This window comes from Palaemon carinicauda, chromosome 1 (assembly GCF_036898095.1).
Source record: "Palaemon carinicauda isolate YSFRI2023 chromosome 1, ASM3689809v2, whole genome shotgun sequence".
Taxonomy (NCBI): domain Eukaryota; kingdom Metazoa; phylum Arthropoda; class Malacostraca; order Decapoda; family Palaemonidae; genus Palaemon; species Palaemon carinicauda.
Genome location: NC_090725.1, coordinates 145,541,497 through 145,553,996, shown reverse-complemented (window position 1 = coordinate 145,553,996; position 12,500 = coordinate 145,541,497). Strand labels below are relative to the sequence as shown.

At 35.0% G+C, this 12,500-nt stretch overlaps 1 protein-coding gene across 1 annotated transcript in view; it reads right to left on the bottom strand.

Moving 5' to 3' along the window:
* LOC137652414 (uncharacterized) overlaps positions 1 to 5,655 on the bottom strand; it is a 605,768-nt gene extending 600,113 nt beyond the window's left edge. Inside the window, exon 1 of the mRNA XM_068385812.1 lies at positions 5,182 to 5,655. The gene's annotated coding sequence lies outside the window, so the exon portion shown is untranslated. The remainder of the gene's footprint in view (positions 1 to 5,181) is intronic.
* Between the last annotated feature and the right edge of the window lie 6,845 nt (positions 5,656 to 12,500).

The following is a 12,500-nucleotide window of genomic DNA, read 5'->3' as shown; positions in this document are numbered from 1 at the left end:
ATATATATATATATATATATATATATATATATATATATATATGTGTGTGTGTGTGTGTGTCTGTGTGTGCGCACACGAGTAAGCGTTTCCGTGTATGTGTGTACATGTGTGTGTAAAATGTCTACTTAACGATTTATACGTAAATAAGTACAACATCCATATTCCAACAGAAAAGAAAAAAAAAGAGAATAGCGTGGCTTAGTGATACAACTGTCCCCTTCATCACATGATCCCTCAGCTGGGAGTGACACACCTGTGCAACAATTAATTACCACAGATTTGTCTCTGCACCTGATCTTGTTCAAATGTTTTTGCCACGTCAAGGGATTTGCCCTTAAGCGGCCAAATGAATAGCTAACGAAGTGGGACTGGCTGACTTTCAGCTACATTCTATGATGCAAGTAAGCAGAGCTGAATAGCGTTACTGGTAATTAAAAAGGATTTATACAAAGACGAATCCTAATTACTGTATCTACAGAAGCAATTAAATTTTACTGTACTATCAACGTTCTTCCCCAAAAAAGAATCAGCAATTCTATGGCCCCTAAACTTTACTTCACTATTTTCTTTTATAAAGGAAACACTGAATTTTGCAGTAACTTCCTCTGCCACCTTCATTTAAAATATACTTAAACTCTTTCACTTTATATCAATCTCCTATTTTTTCTGATGTCCCTATGAATAAACACAGAATTCAATTACATATCATAAGATACAGTTCCTCGCGTCTCTAACTCGTTAGCAGTCTTGCAGCCACAAAATATCAGGATTAGTCCTGCAAAATATAATTCAGCTGATGTGCTACATTCGAAAATCAAAACGATTGAATTTACCCATTTGTTCGAGAGACTAATGTAAGCTGGGATGATCTTGTGTAATGCTTTTTCTTTCGCTAAGAGATCTGTGAAACTCTGCAACGGTTTTACTAAAATGCGATATAGAACAAAGGGATCCAAATGGAGTAAAGTGCACATAAAATAAAATAAATCATGGTCAACAAAAAAGTAATTCTGTGAGCTGCTCATGCCAAAGATGCATGGCAATCTCAATCAATCATGATTCATCAAAGTAATATATATATATATATATATATATATATATATATAATATATATATATATATATATATGTGTGTGTGTGTATTTGTCTATATATATATATATATATATATATATATATATATATATATATATATATATATATATATATATTGTGTGTGTGTCCATAAGATGAGCGTCTGTGAGGTAAGTGTGTATGTATTATTACTATTATTAATACCATTACTAGCTAACCTACAACCCTAGTTGGACAAAGCAGGATGCTATAGGCCCAAAGACTCCAACAGGGAAAAAATAGCACAGTAAGGAAAGGAAACAAGGAAATAAATAAACTACAAGAGATATAATGGACAATTAAAACAAAAAATCTCAAGCGCAGTAATAATATTAGAATAGATCTTTCATATGCAAACTTTAAACACAGAGGAAGAGAAATAAGATAGAATACGAGAAGGCTACCCCCAAGGCAGTGGAAGACCATGGTACTGAAGCTATGGCACTAACAAAAGACTAGAGACCAATGGTTTTATTTTGGAGTGTACCTCTCCTAGAAGAGCTGCTTATCATAGCTAAATAATCCCTTCTACCCTTACCAAGAGAAAAGTAGCCACTGAATAATGACAGTGCAGTGGTTAACTCCTTTGGTGATGAAGGATTGTTTGGTAATCTCATTGTTGTCAGGTGTATGAAGACAAAGAATAAGTGGAAACAATCAGCCAGACTGTTCGGTGTATGTGTGGGTAAAGGAAAAATGAGACGTAAATAGAGTGATCCTAGTGATCCAATGTAGTACTGTCTGGCCCAAGATCTATATAGACCTTGGTCTGGCCAGGCAAAGGAACCAATAACTCGCTAGCGGTAGTATCTCAACGGGTGGCTACCTCTATCAAGCCATAAAATATCAGAGGTAAAGAGTTTTACTGGGGCTGGTTACGTTATCTTAATGTCATCGTCTAACTCAAATTAACACGAGTGTGTTACAATAAAACATATGGGCTAGTCTATAAAAAAGAAAATCTGCACAATAAAATCAGTAATCACTAAAACACCAAGATAAGGAGGTGCTCACAGATTTGGTAATCTCAAGCAGAAATTTTATATATATATATATATATATATATATATATATATATATATATATATATATATATATATATATATATATATATATATATACATACATGTGTGATTTGGAAAATTACTGGCAAAGATAAGTGAAAAGAGTGAAAGGAACTAGAGAAAGGTTGTTGTAACTATATATATATATATATATATATATATATATATATATATATATATATATATATATATATATATATATATATATGTATATATGTGTGTGTTTATATATATATATATATATATATATATACAGATAGATTAGATATATTTAATATATATATATATATATATATATATATATATATGTGTGTGTGTGTATATATACACTTATACCGATGGATATATATATATATATATATATATATATATATATATATATATATATATATATGTATATATATATATATATATATATATATATATATGTATATATATATATATGTATATATATATATATATGTATATATATATATATATATATATATATATATATATATATATATATAGTGTGATTTGGAAAATTACTTGCAAAATAAGTCAGAAGAGTGAAAGGAAATAGAGAAAGGTTATTGTAACTATATAAACACACAAACACACACACACACACACACATATATATATATATATATATATATATATATATATATATATATATATATATATATATATATATATACTGTATATATATATATATATATATATAGTATATATATATATATATATATATATATATATATATATATATATATACTATATATATATATATATATATATATATACTGTATATATATATATATATATATATATATATATATATATATATATATATATATATATATATATATATATATATATATATATATATAATAGTCAAATCACCACCCTAAGAAGAAATAAACTGTAATATAAGCTGATGAAAAAGTGTTTGGTCATATTAAGTATTGTACGTGAACTTGATATATTGTAAAAAATAAAATTATTTATGTTTTCGTAAAGCTATAGTGAGCTGGTTTATGTCCCCCTACGGAAAGGTAACATTAGCTCATTCATTTGATTGAGATTTGGATATTAATTAATTAGGGTTGTAGGAATGAGAAATGAGACATGGAATGGTGTTCAGAAACCATGGGTCGGGAAATTCCTGCAACTGCGTTATGATAATGAGGTCAAAGTTTAGAAGTTCGACAGTAAGATTGACGAAATAACTTTACTTGGATTTAAGAAAAAAAAATAAAACTTTAGATATACGCAAATCCTTAGAGTGAAAGAGCGAGAGTAAAGAAGGAGGTTATTCTGTCTAAATAAAAACACATGATATAAAAAAGTAACAAGGGGAGTCTACACACATTACCGCCTAAAAAAGAAATAGACAATAAAACAGTACATGATAATGCAGAAGGTCTGGTTGTCTCAAGTAGTGTGTATCTGAAATCACCAGACATAATACAGTATATACTGTACAGTATATACACATGATGGGTGCTATACTTCGTCTATTTTCGTAGCATAATAGCAAAGTTTCTAACGCTAATCTTCACGGGTGCTGGTTCAAGTCGTTTTATGAAAAGGTAGCAATATCTCTTCCTCTTCATTCAGATTAGGTATATATGAATTTGTAGATAGTAGGTTGGCCAGGGCACCAGCCACCCGTTGAGATACTACCGCTAGCGAGTTGTGAAATCCTTTGACTGGCCAGACAATACTACATTGGATCCTTCTCTCTGGTTACGGTTCATTTTCCATTTGCCTACACATAAACCGAATAGGCTGGCCTATTCATTACATATTCTCCTCTGTCCTCATACACCCGACAACACTTTTGATTACCAAACAATTCTTCTCTCAAGCTACTGCACTGTAATTGTTCAGTGGCCACTTTCCTCTAGGTAAGGGTAGAAGAGACTCTCTAGCTATGGTAAGCAGCTCTTCTAGGAGAAGGACACTCCAAAATCAAATCATTGTTTTGGGTAGAGCCATAGCCTCTGTACCATGGTCTTCCACTGTCTTGGGATAAGAGTTCTCTTGCTTGAGGGTACACTCGGGCACACTATTCTATCTTATTTCTCTTCCTCATGTTTTAGTTAAAGTTTTTGTAGTTTACATAGCAGATATTTATTTTAACGTTACTATTCTTAAGATATTTTCTTTATCCTTGATTCCTTTCCTCACTAGGGTATTTTCCCTGTTGGAGCCCCTGGGCTTAAAGCATTCTGCTTTTCCAACTGGGGTTGTAGCTTAGCAATTTATAATAATAATAATAATAATAATAATAATAACATAAAAATTAGGTCACTAGGACAAGATCTGTGGCCAGGGAAGCCGTTAAGTACCAGGATGCAACTCGAGGTGAAAACATTGCTATTAGGGGGTGTAAGTTGAGAGGTTTGACAGTTGGAGGGTAAAAAACCTTTACATGATTTTTTAAAAGGTATTCAGATCTGCTAATCCTTAGACTGAGAGTAGAGAAAAAATTATTTAGGTATAAAAGGCATTTATAATTATGAAAAAGTAATAGAGGAAAATAATAGCTTTGTATAATTGGCATATATGGAGAGCGTGGTCTTGTAAACAATTACCAAATTCGTTACATGGTGTTTCAAACAAAACAACAAAGGGGGGAAATGATAGTCTAACTACGTGAAGTAGGAGATAATGAATATGAATGGAGAAGTATTGATTTAAAATCTCCAGATAAAGACGAGGCCCTTTGCGTCAATAGGCGTAGGAGGATGATATTATGATGAACCACGCCTAGCTTCTAGGTAAATTACAGTGTTTCTCAAGACGGTCTACAGTACTATAGTTTTCAAGGAATATTCTATATTCAACCTTTGGACATGGCTATTAATCAATCTGAGAACTGGAATGGCATAAATAACCTAATCAAATCGCAAAACAACGCTTAACATACATGAATCAAACCAATGACGACTAACAAATATCATTGATTAGTAGTGCTTACCTCTCAGTAATTACAAACTATTAAACATCAAATATCTTACCTAATAATACGTCGAGGGTAGGCTACAGCTGTTTCTCGTTACCACTAAGCATTTGTGATTAAAATTTTCACTTCAACACGTCACTGTCACACTAGAAATTACTTGAAGGAAAGGCTTCGCCTTTTCTCAAGAGAATACTACGGAATACAACCCCATGGCAATTGCTAGGCTACTTCGGTTGCACATATAACAATTTTGGAAAAGGCTGCCGGAATTTTCCCCAAGTTAAATAGATGCTGGTTCTGAGCAAGTGTGAGTGAAACCGTTTCCCTCAATCGACTAACACTCGTTAATGAAGAAGTGTTGGGGTTGGTAGGGTGGGAGCAGGGAGGTTCAGGCCCGAACATACGATCCCTAAACGTGAACCGTCACACACACCGTTTTCGGAGTAAACGTGGTCGAATCAGATCGGTTATCAGTTACGGGTTATTTTCCACCATCCGAGATTTGCAGCAATGCTCACGTGCCAGAGATCGGTTTAACGGTAACTAAACAACATGAAGTGGAAGTTTCGTTTTAATCACCGGGTAGGTTTCTCCAAGTACGGAAATTGGTTGTCCAATAAAAATACAACTTTCGAAAGTGAAAACATCAATCTGGTGCAGCCTCTTTTATAGTATCTTATGACTTGTAGGCTAAATTTTGCATGTCCTTATGTTTTCTAATTCATAATCATTTCAGATTCCATTAAATATCCTTTGAATATTTGGTGGAAAACGACTAGGCTTGGGTATGCTTTCAAATGCAAGCAAAAAATTATTGTATTGTAGAAATTGGGGATTTTCTGTTTTGAACAATTCTGGCCTTTTTTCTCTATCATTAGAAAGTATTGTTTAGGAATGAGACATCTTTTCCAAAACAAACAAGAATTGGGGTTGGGGGAGGTCTGAAAAGTCTTGAAGGCCGTCATGAATGGCAAAGGCAAAGGACAGTGACATTGCCCCATCTAAAGCAGGATAATGTCATAGAGACTGACCATATATACATATGATCAGCGCCCAAGCCACCTCCCCACCCAAGCTATGACCAAGGAGGACCAGGGAATGGCTGCTGATGACTTAGGAGATAGACCTATAGGCTCCCCCAAAACCCCCTATTCTTAGCTCTCAAGAATGGTGCGGTTGCAACGACCAAAGGAATCAATAAGTTTGAACGGGACTCGAACCCCAGTCTGGTGATCACCTGGCAAGGACGTTACCAACAGGCCACCACAATCACCCTCTCGTTGAGAAATCTTGATTATCTGCTTTGGGATACGATCCTAACCTAACCCTCTAAAGTTTAAACCTTAATTTAACCTAACTTAAGGCATTGGGTCTTAACCTGGCGAGTGGTGTCATTACGTCTTGGACACCTAACTTGACTTAGGGCTCTAATTCTAAAAAAAAAACAAAAAAAAAAAAAAACTATAAACTATAAAAACTTTAAAAAAATAAGAAGAAGAGAAATAAGATAGAATAGTGTGCCCGAGTGTATCCTCAAGCAAGAAAGCTCTAACTCAAGGCAGTGGAAGAACATGGTACTGAGGCTATTGCACTACCCAAGACTTGAGAACAATGGCTTGATTTTGGAGTGTCCTTCTCCTTGAAGAGCTGCTTACCATACCTATAGAGTCTCTTCTACCCTTACCAAGAGGAAAGTGGCCACTGAACAGATACAATGCAGTATTTAACCCTTTCAGAGGTGATTATGTAAAGAATAAGCCAGACAATTCGGTGTGTGTAGGCAAAGGGGAAATGAGCCGTCACCAGAGAGAAGGATTCAGTGTAGTACTGTCTGGCCAGTCAAAAGACCCAATAACTCTCTAGCGGTAGTATCTCAACGGGTGGCTGGTGCCCTGGCCAGCCGATTACCTACTTAAATAGGTTTTGTCAGTATGTTGGTTCACGAAATTTGGAACAGGCGGGTCGGGGAAGACTATTCAGTGCCGAGGTGCAACTTAGACAAAACCCTGCAATTGCGCTATGATATAAGAGTTGTAAGAATTGGACAGCAAGATAGAAGAAAGGAAGCAGAAACAGAGACAGAGTAGAGTGCTGAAAGGGGGTGGCAATCAGGGGCCGAACGAGAGCTCAATTACCCTCCAGTGTTGCCTACTTAACAAACAAATCGCGTTCGATACCGGACTTACGCTTTAAGTATATTTTCATAATGTATAAAGACCCTAACTTCTGATGAGCGTGAGTCTATTGCCATTGATTAAAACCATTAAGCCATAATCTCAGTTCACTCTCGTCATTCCAAGATGCAAAGGTAAACTTTCATTACAACTTGTATCAATACCAATCTGATCACATGATATACATTCCCTCTTAATAAATAAAACTGTTTAATTCCGTTCAAATTGTACAGTAGTTATGAGCAAGCGTCGGCTTGGGTGTAGATGATAAAAAGGAATGCAAATCTCTTCTGAAGTGGTATGTATACAGTCTTTGGCGCGTAGAATAAGATTGCGCATTGAACAATAAAATTAATATGCTGCGAAGAAATAAACTAATAGGTAAATAGGAGACTGGGAGTACATATAAATCTTAGTATGTAATCATATATCAACAAGAGTTAGAGTAAATTACTGCTTTACTTTTTGTGGGAATGCGTCTTTAAATTCGAGATGAAATTATTACAAATCATCTTATTTCCTACGGCCACATCACAAGCTTAGGTAATCTCCAAATTTGAGAATTTTTTTTTTTATTACATTTCTATGAACTGTACTATTAATAGGTAAAGACCGAGAGAGCGACCAAGCGATATCGTGAGCAGAAAGACCGGCGCATTTTATGGAAATCGGTGATGTGAATCTGATTGTTTTATGGAATAACTGGCAGCCGATCTGCGGTTTGTGCTTAACGACTTTTGGTTCCCTTCTAAATGTTTCCACTTGCTAGCTTTTGTACGTGACGTTTGTTGTGACTTGTAGATTAAACTGGATCAGTGCCAACAGTGGCTCTTGCTCCTTTGAGCAGTCCGTAGGGCGTTCTCTTCCAAACTCTCGCTGCCATGAAAATTGTCTGCACGAAAAATGTAAACTTGCGCTTTGTTGCTCACGTCCTCTATTACAAATAAAACGTGTCAATTTGGGTATGGCGTTTGGTAAGCTTGAATAAGTCTTGTCAGAATATTTTCCAAACACCTTGATGTTTATGGCTAATAGCAAATATTTTTAATGTGTAACCAGTTAACTTTGTGGTTATATTTTGTCTAAGTTCGAAACTATTTATGCGTTATTTTAATAACAAACGTCGTTCTCATGTAACCGTGAATTGAGGTTAAGAAATCATTGGTACAACCGTGCGTGTTATCAATGAAATGTTTAGAACCGCGACACGGACGCTGTTATCCAGAATAACTTGGGATTGAGCAAGAGCCCACGCTAATGTATGATAACTATCGTTAGCTAAATGAGATCGAACGATTATGTTTAGTGAATGAAGGAATACAACAATTCTGATGTGCCAACATTTATAAACTTAACTAAGGCTAAGGGCAATGTTACATTCATCACAACATGGTTGAGAGCTAATATAGTTCCCTATGCGAATGAATACATCAAATATTTTACGACTACAAGGTAACTATACCGTCATTATGGAATCATCATATCGTTAATACATACTGACCACCGTAACCAACTTCTCACTCTTACTGTGGGGAGGGGAACGTAGGGAAAGTGAGCTATTTTCCAGTTTGTGAAAGTTTTACATAACTATTATACCATGTCATGCAACAGTTAAAAGTAAATATCATGGTTTACCATTAACCGTTACATATAGAGCATACTATGACCATGTTATACTTTTTATTTTAAAATTATTCGAGCTTTAATTTCTTGATATACAATTACTAGCGTACGCGACCCTTCAAAAGTGATGGCTGAATATTTTATGCACACATTCAACCCTTCCCACCCTCTTCACCCCTACACATGGGACGAAGAGAGGAAAGAAACATTTTATCTATCTATCTATCTATCTATCTGTCTATCTATCTATATATATATATATATATATATATATATATATATATATATATATATATATATATATACATATAATCTCTCTCTCTCTCTCTCTCTCTCTCTCTATATATATATATATATATATATATATATGTGTGTGTGTGTGTGTGTGTGTGTGAGGTAATTGTACTCATGTTTTACCATACTATGGCGCTATTTGAATTTTTCCCAGGTAATTATATGTGATTATGTAATATGGTAGATCGTAACAGTTTCGGTCTTTAGAGTAGACCTCGGTGTCCAAAAGTCTGTTCACTTTACATAATCAATCTTCAAAAAATAAGTCCCGGCTGTTCATGTAAGCTATTTGTCTTAGTCAGCATTTTTTTTTTTTCAATTTTTATTGGAAACATTCATCTCCAGAGAAAGAACCTTACTATAGAGAAAATAGTAATTGCGATAAACGCTAGTTTGTATATATATATATATATATATATATATATATATATATATATATATATATATATATATATATATATATATATATATATATATATATATATATATATATATATATATATATATATATATATATATATATATATATATATATATATATATATATATATATATATATGTAAATTGTCAATGAGTATACGTACGGTACTACTTATTAGTGGGTAGCTTCTGAGAAATACGACATTGTCACGGGTATATTCTTTCTACAATTCCTAAATCAAGGGCAAATTTAAAAAAAAAAAATCCACTACACATACGTTTAAACGAGATTTAACACCAAAGATCATGTATACTATTTCGAATTATACAGTATATTGGTCATTTCGTCGAAGATATTTTTTCCTACTGTTGGGAAACTTATCAACACTTTCACGATTCATGTACGTAATTTCTTGGAAAATAATAGTAAAAATAAATTTGTCTGGAAGAGGAATTACTTAGAAAAATCATTGAGATCATTACTTTAAAGTTTTTGAAGTCACGTCATCCATCGTGAGAAATGCGATTCCACCCACATCTTGGGATTGTGCAAGACGACTTTCTCTTCTTAGTGTAAATTACCGCTTGCTGGTAAAGAATCTCGGCACGTTTCAAATAGACTGCCCCCTTTGCGCAAGTCCGAGAGACTCGTGGCTCATCCTTGCCTTGAGTTTTCTCGTTAAGAAAAACGAAGCATTTGCTTGCATAATCGCGAGTCTTGATCTTGGCCTTCATTGAGGTTTTCTTTTCTGGCCTTAGTGCTCGTTCGTGAGGTTTCGGAATTGGAACATCTCTCGCTGACTGAAGCTTCATCTCATAATACTTTCGACCAAACAGGAGTTTCTGAACAAAGAGAGCATTGCATGTTGTAGTATTGTTCTTTCTTCTCGTAGTTTTTCATCTTTTCTAATTATATCTAATATTAAGATTTACCATTGGAAAGAAAATGTAACTCTGTTACTGGAAGTTGGAAACAGAACTTTTTGGTTGGCACAACCAGTCCATATCTCCACATTGGGTTCTTTACGGGTCTCGGCCGGGTAAGTCGTTGGGTCTGTATAGATTTCCCTTTAGTTTATGATTCCATCCGTCTGTATTTATGTATGCCTGTGTGTATACCCTGGTTACCATACAAACGGAAGAGATATTCCGGTCAAACTTGATACAAAAAAAGGCAATCATCAACATATGCTCATGAAGAGGGATTGTTGATCTATGTCGACCACGATGTTTATCACGTTTTCCGTATTACCTGGTCCTTGCACCCAAACGCGGGTTCATTGCCAATTTGCGATTTATCACGTTCAATTTTGCCTTATCGTAACACACGCTATGCGGTGGAAAGGGTTTTAGTCATCCTTGAAACAAAAGTAGAACATCATACATAGATATGCACGAAGGCACATAGGTATATCATCATGTATAGATTTGGGCATCCATTTCTTCAGTTGCCCCCCTCTCTCCTCTCTCTCTCTCTCTCTCTCTCTCTCTCTCTCTCTCTCTCTCTCTCTCTCCGTCGGCATGCTTGTAGACCTGTTCTTGGATATTAAAGACAGTCAGAATTTGAAATTATAGCTCCAAATTGTGTAGACCTGTAAACATTAGACTTCAAAATTTAAGGCATGTATACTCCATCATTGCATCGCTCTCAAATAACGTGAAGATTAATAGGTTTATGACGTTCATAACGAAAATAGTTGCAATCGAGCATTTTGTAAGTGCGTCTTGTTATGAAAAAAAATTCTGAATTTATTTCCTTTTTAAGAACCATTGTTATTAGTAGATGTTGTAGGGACGTAGGGTGAGGGAGTCAACTACCAATCCTGTATGATCACATGTGGTGGTGGTATGATCTTACTCTCTTATGAGAGCTCCAATGTTCAAAGGGCTAGGGTTCCAGTCTCCTGGTGGCAGCTTACTTTTAGAGATGATTTTTTCTTTGATTATGACCACGCGAATGTCCCACTTTTGTAGTATTTGTCACTAATTCTCATCAACTAGACAGTGTTGTTTCAACGGAAACAACACTATGCTGGAGACTTGTTAATGATGCAAAATGCCAAGGAGGTTTTGTCGCGGTTCAGACTGCCTCCTTCACACATGTTCCTCCTGTTTATCCATTTGATAGTCTCGAAAGATTTTTCAGCTCTGTTATTTGGCAGAGAATAATGTACAACCAAGGATATGTCCTGACTCTGCCCCCTCCTGAAAAAGTATGTCATCTCCACTCGCTAGATTCATACCTTCCGAATAGGATTATTTATTTGGGGGCTCCAAACCTTGTGAAATAGCTTCCTACAGTAGTTTTATTGTGAAAATTAGCTGTATCCAACCATCTTGTTAAACCGTTATTGTATGCCACATACATTCGTCCCTCCCAATGGAACATGTCCACAACCGTACAGTGGGATGGATATTCTGTGGGTGACTTAGTGATTATGATTTTTTTCTGGTAGAGATGGTGCATTTATAGTGTAAACATTGCACTTATTCTGAGATACTGACGGTTGCCCTCCATTCTAGATTAATAGGATTGCTTAGCTCTTCTGACCATAGTCTGACAAACAGAATCTTCAGCACTTTCTGCACTGATAGTAACCTCTTTCATCATAAGCCTTTCCCCCTCTAGTGTGTCAATGGCTGTAACTGTGATGGCAGCTGCCATGTCATATAGTTTGATATCGCCATGGTCAAGTGAGTTTTAGAAAGCAGGATATCTGAATTAAAAGTTGGCAGCGCAATTTATCATTCCAAGAAAATATCTAGTAAAGAAGTTGTAACGAAGTGTCTTTCCCCTTAGACTGAAAAGACTTGGGTTTATGGTGTCTGTCAAAACAATGTCTCCAATGGTTTGGCTGGGGTA